The sequence below is a fragment of the Triticum aestivum genome, chromosome 3A (genome assembly GCF_018294505.1).
Source record: "Triticum aestivum cultivar Chinese Spring chromosome 3A, IWGSC CS RefSeq v2.1, whole genome shotgun sequence".
In the NCBI taxonomy this organism is placed as follows: Eukaryota; Viridiplantae; Streptophyta; class Magnoliopsida; order Poales; family Poaceae; genus Triticum; species Triticum aestivum.
In genome coordinates, this window is record NC_057800.1 from 378,586,452 (window position 1) to 378,599,720 (window position 13,269).

A 13,269-nucleotide genomic window follows, 5' to 3' on the forward strand; every position below is an offset into this window, starting at 1 on the left:
CAGCTGAGTTAGGGCTCCTGAGCACTCTCTCCAGGGGGTATGACGAGACGACCTTGATGGGGTGACCCTGAAAATAGTGCCGCAGCTTGCGCGAGGCCACCAGTAGCTCGGGGAGGAGTTTCTGAGGCATGGGGTACTGTGCCCTCGCGTCCCGCAACACCGTGCTAACGAAGTACACTGGGTGCTCAACGAGGTTGGGTGCGTCAGTGCTGGTGGCTCCCTTCGGAGACCATGGCGCCTCCTGAGGCGATGAGGCCTCCTGAGGCTGTCCATCTGGGAGAGGGGCCTCCTTCGCCTCCAGTGCACTCCTCTGCGGTGGCTGATCCTCCTCAGCCGCGGTGGCGGTTTCTGTGGGCCTTCCTTGTTCCTGTTTTGCCTTGTCTCGGGCTGCTGCTATGGTTTTGATTCGACGCTCCTCTCTAACCGCCACCAGGGCTGCGCTGGCGGAGTAGGGAGTGGCGGCGAGGTAAAGCACCAGGGGCTCTTGAGGGCGCGGAGCCACCATGACCGGTGGGCTGGTCAGGTATCTCTTGAGATCCTGGAACGCCTTGTCGGCCTCTTCAGTCCACTCAAAGGGCCCCTTTTTCTTCATTAGCTAGAAGAAAGGCAGCGCTCGCTCCCCCAACTTGGAGATGAAGCGCCCTAGCACGGTCACGCGCCCAGTGAGCTTCTGCATTTCTCTGAGGGTCTTTGGTGGGCTCATGTCCTCCACCGCCTTGACCTTTTCTGGGTTAGCCTCGATGCCTCGGTGGGACACGAGGAAACCCAAGAGCTTGCCCGAGGGGACTCCGAACACACACTTCTCTGGGTTGAGCCGCAGGTTCACTCCGTTGAGGCTCGCGAAGGTTTCCTCCAGGTCTTGTATCAGGGTCCTGGCCTCCCGAGACTTTACCACAATGTCATCGACGTAAGCTTCAACATTCTTCGCGAGCTGCGGGCCCAAGGTTATGTGCATCAGCCGCTGAAAGGTCGCCCCTGCGTTACGCAACCCGAATGGCATGCATGTGTAGCAGTACACCCCACGCGGGGTTAGGAAGGCTGTCTTTTCGACGTTTTCTACCGCCATCTTGATCTGGTGATACCCAGAGAAGGCATCCAAGAACCATAGCAGGTCGCATTCCGCGGTGGAATCGATGATTTGGTCGATGCGGGGGGAACGGGAATGGGTCTTGCGGCCATGCCTTGTTGAAGTTGGTGAAGTCGACACACATGCGCTCCTTCCCTCCCTTCTTTGGCACAACGACAGGGTTGGCCAACCAATCCGGGTATCGGACCTCGCGAATGACCCCAGCGGCTTCTAGTTTGTGGGTCTCTAGGACAATGAAGGCTTGCTTTTATGTGGACTGCCGCCTTGCCTTCTGCTTCACAAGGCGCACGTTGGGGCACACGTTAAGGTGATGCTCGATTACACTCCTAGGGATCCCCGCCAACTGGTCAGGCTCCCAAGCGAATACCTTCTTGTCTGCGCGCAGGAACCTGACCAGGGCCTCCTCCTGCTTGGGTTCGAGGTTGGCGCCTATGGTGAAAGTGGCGTTGGTGGACCCATCCTCATCGATGGGTATCTGCTTGGTTTCTGCCTTGTCTTGGGTGAACAACAGTTTCTTCTTGGCGGGTGCAGCCCCCTTGGGCTCGGGGGTCTCCGAGTCGGCGGGCTGCACCGATGCTGCCGTCTTGAAGGCGAGCTTGAGCACCCGCAGCACGGCTCCGGTGTCCCCGTGCACGGTGTGGACACCGCTGCTCCCGGGCATCTTCATGAGGTTGTACGCCGGGTGCGTCGCGGCCATGAACTGGGCCAGCACTGGGTAGCCAAGGATGGCGTTGTAGGGGAGGCCGATGGGGGCGATGTCGAAGTCGACCAGCTCCGTGCGGAAGTTGTTGTAGGTGTCGAAGGTTACTGGGAGACGGATATGTCCCAAGGAGCTGGATGATCCGCCCCAACGCCTGAGAAGGGCCGGCTGGGTTGCAGCCGTTCCAGGGGTATGCAGAGGAGGTTGAAGGCCTCCACCGAGAGCACGCTGAGGCCCGCACCGCCATCGATGAGAGTTCTGGTGACGGCCACCTGGCAGATGGTGGGGGTGCACAGCATGGGGAGCGCACCCGAGTAGGCCGAGTTGGAGGGGTGGTCCTCCGAGCTAAAGGTCAGGCCAGCCTTGGGCGCCGCCCGGTCCGGGAGAGCCCCCTGCCGCGTGGAAGCGGCACCGACCCGGCGGATGAATGGCTTGACGTGGTGACTTATAGGCGGCGCCTGCGAGCCACCCAGGAGGGCCGCGACGACCGGGGGTGTTGGTGTAGCGTGGTGGGCGGGGAAGAGGCTGCGGGGCTCTTCCCAAGAGGCCACGGAGCCTGCCGGCAGGTGGAGCAGCCATGCGCGCGGAGCGCCGGTGAGGGCCATGGGGGCCAGTTGGCCATGACCCTATCGTCATCTCCATCTTCGAGGATGGCCTCCTCATACGCCAGCAAGAAGGCCAGCGGATCAGTCGCACCGCCGTAGCGCGGCGGCGTCGTTGGCTTGAACTCGTCCGGCCACCGTACCCGTTGCAGGTTTGGGGCCAGGGCTCGGAGCCCCCTGGCCCCTGTGCTGGCGCCGGCGGCCAGAGCGGGCGACGCGCTACTCATCGCGAGGCAGGTCGTGGTGGCGGAAGGGAAAACTCCGGTGTACCCCTACCTGGCGCGCCAAATGTCGGATTTCGAGTTCCGGCAGCCCCTTGAGGTTCGAACACTGGGGTGCGCGCGGAGATTTCGCCTTCTACCTACTTGCACCACTCCGCCTCGCTAAGATCTAAGCTATGGAAGGAACAACACAAGAGACACAGGGTTTATACTGGTTCGGGCCACCGTTGTGGTGTAATACCCTACTCCAGTGTGTGGTGTGGTGGATTGCCTCTTGGGCTGATGATGATGAGAAATACAAGGAAGAACAGCCTCGTGAGGGTCTGTTCTTGGCTGGGGGGATGAACTGCCAGGAGGAGTTCAATCACCCTTCTCTCTCTCTCTCTCTCTCTCTCTCTCTCTCTCTCTCTCTCTCTCTCTTCTCGATTCTCTCTCCGATTCGATCTCCTCTCTCCTACCCTGTGGGTGGCTGGTCCTATTTATAGGCAAATGCCCTGGGCCTCTTCCCAAATATTGAGCGGGAAGGGCGCCAACAATTGGCCATTCTGAAGGGGAACATCTGGTACACTTACCCTGACTAAAGTTGGTCCTCGCCTGCCAAAGACTCTGGCGGTGACGCTGGCTTGGGCTCCACAATGACTTCCTCCTTACCGTTGGACTGGTCTTGGTCTCGTTGCACCAAAACGGGCGCCTTTGCTTGATGCTCCCGCCTGCGCTTGCTCCCTTTGCACCAAAGAGGAAAGGAGGACACTGCGCGGGCACCTCGTGAGGTACCCCGCCTTGATCTCTCCGCCTCCTCGCGGGCCAGCCTGATGAGGCCGTGCCCAAGGAAGCTCCATGTCGTCCGCCCCGCGAGGCTTGGCCCCTCGCGAGGGTCTTGAGTCTGTGTTGGTGAAGATGGGCTGTGCTGGGCCCCCTTTTGAGCCACGCCACAGGCCGCAGGCAGGCAAGTCTGGGGACCCCCGTTCCCAGAACACCGACAACGGCTACCTCCCCCCACCCTACGGACGATGCCGAGGTGCTGTGCCAACAGGTTCTAAGCTAGGAGGAGGTGGTCCTGGAGGCGCCGCAAGGCGACCTCCCGGACTCCAGGCGCAAAGGGGATAAAACCCCCAAGGGCTCCGAGTCCGGCCTTGAGCGGGACACCGCGCCGGAACCTTCAACGGTTCCGGACTCCGGTAGGCAGCCTCCTTCCAAGAGGAGCAAGCCTATCGAGACGGTGACCTCCGTTCAACCAGAGGCACCAGACAATTTGCTAGAGGTGCTTAACGGCGCCTCCATCGACGAGGAGCACCGCACTATTATGAGTGCGGTGATCCAGAAGGTTCAGTCTGCCAAGAGCGGACTGACTGAAGCCTGTGCCAGCCTTCTAACAGGCTTTGAGGTAAGTAAAGAATATGTAAAAATATTACCGCATAGACAGTAGCCCCTGATGCTCTGTTCGGCATTCGGAAAGAAAAGTTGAATAGAGGATCTAATAATATTCGCAGGAGTCTAACATAATTAAGTCAATATGCGTATGCAGGCTTCGCTGCTAGCATCCGCCGCACTAACAACGGAGGTGGGCACGCTGAAGCAGAACCTCGAGTGGTCCGAGCAAGAGCTCGGCCTAGCCAAGCAGCAGCTCGAGGAGAAGGAAGGTAAGAAATACCTTATTGAAATATGTGAAAGGTGCAATTGCAAAAGGTGACAGGATTAACGCGGCTATTGTAGGGGCCACAACTGAGGTGGCGACCCTTAAGCAAGTGCTGTCCGAGGCCGAGAAGAGGGCGGCCATGGAGCGCACCGAGCGGGAGAAGCATGAGACGCAGGTTGGCGAGGTGCGGCAAGAGCTCCAGGCTCTCATGAAAAAACATGAGAGTTTGGAGCTTGACTTGAAGATGCGAGAGTCTGAGCTCGCGGCGGCCATTGAAGATGCCAAGTCTGCCAAGGCAGAAGCCCAAAAGGCCCTCCAGGGGGTTGAGGCAATAAAAAATATAGCGGCGGGTAAGGCATTCTTTATGCAAAGCAAGCACGTAAAAGTGAATTACTTGTTACTTACCCGAATCCGGAGCTCTCCAGGAGCATTCATAGACTTGCCCCGTAGCGTGTCAGATGCCGCCGCCTTCTACCGAGCCGAGGAGAGAAGCTCGATGGAGAAGGTGTTCTGGTCTCAGTATGCTGAGGCCGAACACCCGGTGCCCTTAAGCGACTAGCTGAAACAGCTGGTCGAGCTCTATAAGGTGGCCGAACAGGCCATGAAGGGCCTCATAGTCCGGCTGTGGCCAGGAGAGGCCATGCCTGGGAGCTACTTCGGGCTAGTGAGGCAGCTGGTGGAGGCCTGCCCAAGGCTCGAAGTGATCAAGCGCTCTGTATGCATCGAGGGTGCCCGTAGGGCGCTTGCCCGTGCGAAGGTGGACCGGGGCAAGCTGGATGCTGATAAGCTTGTGAAGGACGGGCCACCGCCGGGCAAGGAGCATCGCAAGACCGAGATGTATTATGAGGGCATTCTGAAGGGTGCCCGCCTTGTGGCGGATGAATGTTCCATGGATGTAATTTTTCAGTAAACTCGCTCGTTTTGTCCTGTGCGCTGAAAACTTGTTCATGTGCGCTAAGCAATGCTTTTTGAATTTAAAATATTACCTTATGTGCGGCCGTTTATCAAATTTGAGAGATGGCGAGTCGTTGGCTTCTGCCCCCATGGCACGAGTGCTGGGGTGTTCGGGATAAACATGAGCGCTCTTTTTCCCATTCTTGGGTCCTTCGAGGGAGGCGCTCAACACAACGAACAAGGCAATCGGACTATAATGCTTGAACACTCTCACTTAGCCACAGAATTATATAATTTTAAATTTCGGCGAAGCCCCTAGTGTTCGGAAGACCGAGTTCGGGGCGCTATCCACGCCTAGACCGGATAAAGCCGACTCCTCGCTCTAAGCGGCATAAGTCTTTAGGGACTCGAAAACCTCTCAAACAGCGACCACCTCTCGCCTCATCATTATGGTCAGTTTTAGCTTTCTCTACTGAGGTGCTTAGCCCAGATCAACTGGGGCACAATCGTAGTAGTTCTCCTAGTGCTACCTTAGCCGATATAACGGAACGTAAGGTACCAAAACATAGGAGCCGGGCAAACCCAACTATTGACCCAAGACATGATTCGGAGCCGATGCATATAATGCTATACGTTCAGGGTGCCGCATTTGTGAAAGTGTTCGGACTTCTCACACCATATTGTGGGGTACTTAAGCCCCTGGCGTATTGGTTGTACCAAAGTGTACGGGTGCAACATGTCATTAATGAACATATATTCGTAAAAAAGAGTAATGCAATAATAGACGGAGGCTATGCATTGTTTATTTAAAAAAGGCTGCGATCAAAGCAGGACAATACAAATAGTGCGATAAGCAAAAGATGGGACTATCAAATATGTCCTTTCCAGGGGCGAGCTGTGGAATGTTATGCGAAATAGGTATACTGCTCGTTATAGAGACCACCTTAGAGTTCCGTAGTGCGGCGTAGCTTTCTGCTCCCCTGGTTGTTGTATCGTTTGTGCGGCAATTGTACTGCCGGACAGGCCTTCCGAAGAGTGGAGTCCTGAAAGTAAGAGAAAATGAAAAAGTCGGCAGCCCCTAGTGCGGTTTAAGCCGTGTTTCAGGCGTGCCGTGATTGTGCCCCTCCCCTTTTGCCCATGGTATTTCCAAAGCATAGTTATGTACGTGCCACACTGGTATCGCAAGTTTGCGAGGGCTGCGGTCGGGGCTGCATTGCTACGCTTGTTCGGAACGTGCCCAACGGTCTTGTTGTAGGTTACTCCAGGCGCGCTTGACGGTGTCCAGACGTTTAATGGCCGGACTGGAGAATTGCCTTGAGAGGCTGCTTTGTACTTCTGCTGCGATAGCCGCCGTATGCCCCTCCGTTCGGAGAGAGCGTTCGGTGTTTCCATTGACTGTGATGACTCCTCGAGGGCCTGGCATCTTGAGCTTGAGGTATGCGTAGTGCGGCACCGCATTGAACTTAGAAAATGCGGTTCGCTCGAGCAGTGCGTGATAGCCACTGCGGAACTAGACTATGTCGAAGATTAACTCCTCGCTTCAGAAATTACCCGGAGATCCGAAGACCACTTCAAGTGTAACGGAGCCTGTACAGTTGGCCTCTACACCTGGTATGACGCCTTTAAAGGTCGTTTTAGTGGGTTTAATCCTCGATGGATCGATGCCCATTTTCCGCACTATATCCTGGTAAAGCAGGTTCAGGTTGCTGCCGATGTCCATAAGGACTCTAGTGAGGTGAAATCCGTCAACAATTGGGTCTAGAACCAATGCAGTGAATCCGCCATGACGGATGCTAGTGGGGTGGTCCCTTCGATCAAAAGTGATCGGGCAGGAAGACCATGGGTTGAACTTTGGGGCGACTGGCTCCATCGCGTATACATCCCTTAGCACACGCTTCCGCTCCCTCTTGGGGACGTGGGTTGCGTATATCATGTTCACCATCCGCACTTGTGGGGGAAAACCTTTCTGTCCACTGTTGTTTGGCGGCCGGGGCTCCTCCTCGTCATCTCTATGCAGCCCCTTGTCTCTGCTTTCGGCATTTAACTTGCCTGCCTGCTTGAACACCCAACAATCCCTGTTGGTGTGATTGACTGGTTTTTGGGGTGCCATGTATTTGGCATGAGCGGTCGAGTATTCGGTCCAAACTGGACGGGCCCGGAGTATTTCTTTTGAATGGATTTTTCCGCTGACCGGGTTTAGAGCCTCTGAATCCGGCATTAACTGTCGTATCCTCAGAATTGTCGCCGTTAATGCGGCGCTTTTGCTTGTTGCGATATGACCTGCCACTGTTGTCCTTGGTATCCTAATTACCATGGCTCTTGGTCATGTTATTGCTGTGAGCTAGCCAGCTGTCTTCTCCCGTGCAAAAGTGGGTCATAAGTGTCGTGAGGGCTGCCATAGATTTCGGCTTTTCCTGTCCTAGGTGCCGTGCAAGCCACTTGTCGCGGATGTTATGTTTGAAGGCTGCTAGGGCCACTGGGTCCGGACAGTCGACGATTTGATTTTTCTTGGTTAGGAACCGTGTCCAAAATTGTCTGGCCGATTCCTCTGGCTGCTGAATTATGTGGCTTAGGTCATCAGCGTGTGGTGGTCGCACATAAGTGCCCTGGAAATTTTTGAGGAATGCGGCTTCCAGGTCCTCCCAACAACCAATTGATTCTGCTGGCAAGCTGTTAAGCCAATGCCGAGCTGGTCCTTTAAGCTTGAGTAGGAGGTATTTGATGGCGTGTAGGTCATCACCACGGGCCATGTGGATATGAAGGAGATAGTCCTCGATCCATACCGCAGGATCTGTTGTGCCATCGTATGATTCGATGTTCACGAGTTTGAAACCCTCGGGGATTTGATGATGCATTACTTCATCTGTGAAGCATAATGGGTTTGCGGCGCCTCTGTATTGGGCTATATCACGACGTAGCTCAAACGAGCTTTGTCTACTGTGTTCGGCCCGGCCGGATTTACTGTATCCGGCGTGACGAGTGTCGTCTCGTGCCGTGGGGCGCCCACGTGATCCGTAGATCGATCTTGTTTGCATTGCCTTGTCCTCTAATATATCTCGCAGGTCTGGAGCATTTTGCAATGCCTTGGTATTTTTTGAGCGGCACCGGGGTGCGGCTTGAGTGGAGGGCCGAGAGGCCTCTCTGTCGCGGCCACGGGTGGCCGGTCGGCTGCATCATGCGCTGGTGATGTAGGTTTAGGTGCTTCCTCCTCTAATTGGGGTAGCAACCTGCGCTTTGGGTAGCGCTTGGAGGGACGTTCGAGTTCATACTCTTCGGCCGCAAGGACTTCAGTCCATCTGTCGGCTAGCAAATCTTGATCATCTCTAAGCTATTGTTGTTTTTTCTTGAGGCTGCTTGCCGTGGCCATGAGCCTGTGTTTGAAACGCTCTTGTTCAATGGGATCCTCCGGCACGACAAATTCGTCGTCGTCGAGGCTTGCCTCGTCTTTGGAGGGAGGCATATAATTATCGTCCTCGACCTCTCTGTCTGCCGCTCTCTCATGAGGGCTGGCTTCTCTATCCTCCTGTGCTGAATCTTGCTGGAGGTGGTTGTCTTCGGCACTGTCCGAGGTGTTATTATCTCCCGTGCCGGAATCACCGTTTTTGCTTTGTCGGGATTTAGAGTGGCGCCGCTGACGCCGACGCTTAGGCTGCTTCTTGGAGGGGTCATCCTCCGCTGTTCCATCGCCATTGACTTCTTTTGGGGTGTCCACCATGTATATATCATACGATGAGGTGGCTTTCCAGTGCCCTATATGTGCTGGTTCTTGATCGTCTCCTGCATCGGCGTCCATACCGTCGATGTCTTTGGAGTCATAGTCGAGCATGTCGGTTAAATCATCGATAGTGGCTACGAAGTGGGTGGTGGGTGGGCTTTGAATTTCTTCATCGTCCGCATCCCAACCTTGCTGACCATAGTCCGGCCAGGGCTCTCCTGATAAAGAGAGAGACTTTAGTGAATTCAGAATATCGCCGAAGGGCGAGTGCTGAAAGATGTCCGGCGGTGAACTCCATGATCGGCGCCCAATCGGGTTCGATCGGTAGGGGCGCGGAGGGCTCGGAGTCAGGAGGGGAGTCCGGCTCCTTGGAGTCACGGGCTTCACAAAGAATAGGGCTGGTGTTCGGCTCAATCGCCGTAGAGGTTGCCGCCCCCAAGGCGGTGTCTAACCACCCATCCTCGATTGGTGTGATCGGCTCCGAGCTAGGGGTCGGAGCAGACACAGGTGCAGCCTCCAGGGCACTGTTCGGTGGCAGAGCTAGATCATGCCCATCGTGACAGTGCGGCGCGCTCGGTTATGGCTCTAATCCGTTGAAGATCAAGTCTCTGCGGATGTCGGCCGTGTAGTTCAAACTTCCAAATCTAACCTGATGGCCAGGGGCGTAGCCTGCGATCTGCTCCAGATGACCAAGCGAATTGGCCCGCAGTGCAAAATCGTCGAATACGAAGATATATCCGTTGAGAAAAGCCTCACCCTGGATCGCATCGCTGTTGATGATCAGAGAAGCCATCGGGCCTAAAAGTGACGACATAGAGGAACTCTCAATGAAAGCACCAATGTCGGTGTCAAAACCGGCGGATCTCGGGTAGGGGGTCCTGAACTGTGCGTCTAGGCAGATGGTAACAGGAGGCAGGGGACACAATGTTTTACCCAGGTTCGGGCCCTCTTGATTGAGGTAAAACCCTACGTCCTGCTTGATTGATATTGATGATATGGGTAGTACAAGAGTAGATCTATATGAGATCAGAGAGGCTAAACCCTAGAAGCTAGCCTATGGTATGATTGTTGTTCGTCCTACGGACTAAAACCCTCCGGTTTATATAGACATCGGAGAGGGCTAGGGTTAAACAGAGTCGGTTACAATGGTAGGAGATCTACATATCCGTATCGCCAAGCTTGCCTTCCATGCCAAGGAAAGTCCCTTCCAGACATGGGACGAAGTCTTCAATCTTGTATCTTCATAGTCCAGGAGTCCGGCCGAAGGTATAGTCCGGCTATCCGGACACCCCCTAATCCAGGACTCCCTCAGGGACAATTTTTTTTATGTAAGCAGCATCAAAGTTTTCTCTCTTAGTTTCTTGTAAGCACAGAATATTGCGGTCACTCTCATCAATTTTCTGCCTTAAAGCCAACCATTTATCCTGAGAATTCATCCCTCTAATGTTCCTGTTCAGAATGTTCCAACTTCTATTTGTGCTATTCATGGAGACAAATATGTGTACTGCACCAGGGATCAAGCACCAGCACTTGACTCATAATTAAAGTGGAGAAAAGATTTACAGAGAGCCTGAACCACATCATATACAAAACCAGCAATACATCCAAGTAGAATACATCACAGATGTTCCATTAAGATAATACTTCTCCAGAGCAAAGAGTTGCTTAAAGTACCAGCACTCCAGGATTACAACATAAAAAGGATTGTCCAAAAGAGCACATGAAGCTCCACCCATACTACACCCAACCCCTAGTCCAATGATGTCTAGTAATCATCATGGAGATGTTGGTGTGTTTTCCTCTCCAAAGGCCAAGGGCACCTTGACCAAGTCCTCATCAAGCTTTCTTCTTGGCTTCTTGGCCAGCTTGTCCTCCAGCTCCCCCTCAGCAACCTTATAGAAAGAGGCAGTGAGGTTTCTAACAACTGAATTTTGAATGACAGGAGGAATAGCATGGCAAGGCTGACAACTATTATTTCAGCAGGAGTTTCTTTTATATCCATCATTCACTTTTTAAATTCTGTCACTTCTCCTTACCTCAGTTTCCACTAGGGGAGTTTTACCACTCCTTCTCTTCCTGAGATTGTCAGTGCCAAAAGGCTGCAGAAGAGCCTGGGACTCCAAATCTTGCATGTTGGGAGCCACCTCAACATTCTCCTTGCCCTTATCCTTTGCAAGCTGTTCCTCCAGGGCAATGCCTTGACAAATAGGAGCATGTGAAGCAAGGCATTTATCAGGTATATGAAACAGTATAGCTTGTTCCATGTTCTCAACAGGAGAGAAAAGTTCCCACATCCCAGACTTAAGCATGTTCACAGTCCAGTCAAACTTATCAGGAGTCAAGAGAAGATGGACAATGAAATTAAACCAACTTACATGAATGTTGGCAGAAAACGAGCTTTTCTTATCCACAGACTGCTCTTGAAAGTGCTTCTTCCACAGCAAGAGACCTTCTTCAGATACAAGATTATCACTATTAGCAGTTGCAGCAAGTTGAACACATTTCAAACCTAGAAGGGAGGGTGCCATGCTGAGATGCTCAATAACTTGATTTACCCATTTACCTTGCAGGCCAGATTGAAGATTCTCAATGCTTGTGACAGGCTCAAGCCCTCCTCTGAATGTATTGATATGAGAAGGACTTGACTGAAAGACCTGGTCCATAGAACCACCAACTGTAGCAGCCAAACCAGACGCAGAACCTGGCACAGGATCACTTTGAGGAAAGACAGGAGGCAAACTAGTCTCCCTAGTAGAACTCATTTGCAGAACATTGGAGTTAGGGCCCAAAACTTAAACTTCAGAGCTAGCAGCTACCTCTGCACCCCCAGTAGGATTATTAGCATCCAAATGTTGCAGCTGGTTTGAAAGCACTTGAACAGGAAGATCTATAGCTTCAATTGCTGCAACCTCATTTTGCTCAGGCAACACATTGGGCTCCTCATCATCAGATAGGTATGCTTGAATGATGTTCTGAATTCCATTTGCAACCACATTGGTAGGAGGAGGCAGAGCAACAGGTTCAATATCTATGGGAAATACATTCCCAGCAAGCACAGGTGGCAGAGATATGTTGGAATTAACTCCTTCAGAGAAAGACATGTCTGAAGAAAGGCTGCTTTTACCGAAAGCAGGCAGTAAGTCCTCACCATCTGCCCAAGCCATCTCCTCTTGCTGCACAGCATCCAGAATGTCGTCAAGGGGTGCATGCAAGTTGTCCTGCTGTGGAATGTTCCAGTTGTCCTCTTGCTCCCAATTGTCCTCCTACTAAACATTTAAATTGTTGTTGTTCAGTGCGGCATTGTGAAAACCAGCACCAGGCTCAGCATTCTCTGGCAAGGGGTGTGGGTCCATGTTGTCTGGTGGAATCGGGTCTTCATCTACTGGACCCCCACCAAGAAGCTCACTAGCCAACACTTCAATGGAAGAGGACCAAACATCCTCTTCAAACTCATCTCCTTTTGACCATCTCATGCTCTTGGGAATTATATCCAAGTTCATAACACGAGCCTTGACCACAATACGGCCCATGTGGTCATCCTCCTTGTCCCAGGAGATCATGTGACCAAACTTACCGACAGCACAGGCCAAATCTTCAGTATTTCGAAAATCAAACGAAACTCCGGTCAGCAGCAACCAAACTATCCGATTGAAATGCACCCTCCTATGATTCCTTCCCTCATCATGCTTCATGAAAGAGATGAAAACGTCGCCAAATTCATGCGGGCTATCCAGCACCAGCTTGTCCCTATCTCTAACCCTTGTCAATCGCACATATGCCTCTCCAAACGGGCAACACTGGATGTCTCTCAACCCTAACTGCCTATGCTCAACAATAAATTCTTCGAGAACATCTCTTACATTGGGGAAAGGTGCATCAGCAAGGAGTGGATGGATGGTTGCAATAGCCCAGTCTTCGTGGCGACGAGGACGATGCGGGAGCACTACCCGAGCCACCCCATTGCGGCCTGCAAGCTGCTGGATGGCGAACCCATGCGGCACAAATGGCCGTGGGTCGATCGGAATGTTGGCCATCGGAGAATCCGCAGAGGCGCACACTGTCACCGGCGAGCAGGAGGTGACAGGAGCAGAGTTTGGGAATTGTGGTGAAGCAGAGGCTGACTGTTGAGAAGTTGAGGAGGCAAGTGCCAATCAAGGCTGGAAATTAGGAAAAGATCCTGTAGCGAGCTCGCTAAAAGAGGAAACCACTGGAAGGTCACGGGCTGGGCCAACTGACTTGAAACAATCCTGGACCGCATCCATGTTCCAGGCTGCAACGGGTGGGCTGGCAAACGTACCAAACCATAGAAATGGGAAAAGCCCAGGTAGCCGTTGGAAGTGACACTCCCTGGCAAAGTGGCCCATTAAACCACATGAATAGCATTTAAGCGATCCATTTGAAAACCCCTGATTGC